This window comes from Elephantulus edwardii, unplaced genomic scaffold (genome assembly GCF_000299155.1).
Source record: "Elephantulus edwardii isolate Elephantulus edwardi_28Jun2011 unplaced genomic scaffold, EleEdw1.0 scaffold00310, whole genome shotgun sequence".
Classification (NCBI taxonomy): domain Eukaryota; kingdom Metazoa; phylum Chordata; class Mammalia; order Macroscelidea; family Macroscelididae; genus Elephantulus; species Elephantulus edwardii.
In genome coordinates this window covers 1347263-1348606 of record NW_006400060.1, presented here as the reverse complement: position 1 = coordinate 1348606, position 1344 = coordinate 1347263, and positions in this window count along the sequence as shown.

Here is a 1344-nt window from a genome sequence, read left to right as displayed (position 1 = left end):
GGGACATCATGCTTGGGAGGGTGGAGGGACGGCACAGGAGGGGAAGACCCTCTATGAGATGGATTGATTCGGTGACTGGGGTAATCGGGATGGGTGTGTCGGAGGCAGAGCGGTTGGCGCAGGATAGAGCAGGGTTTAGGGCTGTTGTGCATAGGGTCACTATGAGTCGCAAACGACTGACGGCACATAACAACAACAACAAAGATTTATCTGTGTGCATATATTTTTTTCTAAACCATTTGAAAATAAATTACAGACATCATTACTATTCTAAGAAAAAGAACATTTTTCTCCTTATCCATAAATTAATCTAAGAAAAATGGTGCTTCACAAATCTTGACTAATATCATCTAATATGACCCTGAAGTGTGGTCTGCATATTAGCTGATGGTTCTCAGTGAGATGAGCTTGTACCACAATATATATCAGCACTTAACTTCCTTTATCTGAAAGTCTTGTTAATTAAAATGATAAAAAGATTAGGTGAACCAGTTCTCTGCTGAGTGATATTTGTGCAACAGCGTTTTGTGTAACGTTGCTCCTTAATATTAAAATTTCCCCAACGAACACACAAGGAAGCAACAGTCAGGAAATAAAACAATGGACAAATTTTTTTCCCCAAAGACTTCTTTAAATTGCTGACATGCAAGGGTATCACCCTAAAGAATGAGGTGTGCTTACAAAACCTGAACAATGAATAAGAAGACCAAAGAAGATTACTTTGAATTGTGATATTGGTGAAGGATATTGAATATACTTTTATTGTTGTTAGGTGCCTTTGAGTCAAGTACGACTCATAGTGAGCCTATCAAGAACAAATCTAAACCTTGTCCTGTCCTGTACTGTGTTCATCAACTCTGATGTACTTGAAGCCATTACTACAGTCACTATATCAATCTATCTTGCTAAAGGTATTCCTCTCATTTGTTGGCTCTTCATCTTTCTAAGCATGATATCCTTTTCCAAGTAATAGAACCTCTTAACAACATACCCAACTGGACAGGCAGCATCATGATGGATGGAAAGGAGATTGAAAATGTCAAGTTTCACTTTGCCTAGATCCACAATTAACACCCATGGGACCAGCACTCAGGATATAAGAAGTCTCATTGCACTGGGAAATTCTGCAGTTAGGGACCTCTCCAAATTTTTGAGTAGTGTTGACAGTTTGAGGACTAAAGTGCATCTGATTTAGGCCACAGTCTTTCTAATTACTAGCTATGCATCTGAGAGCTGGACTATGAATAAAGATGACAGAAAAAGAATTGATGCCTTTAAAGGAATTTTATTTTTATTTGTTAAAATTTTTAATGTCATTTAATCTTTTTTTAAATTTTTAAAATA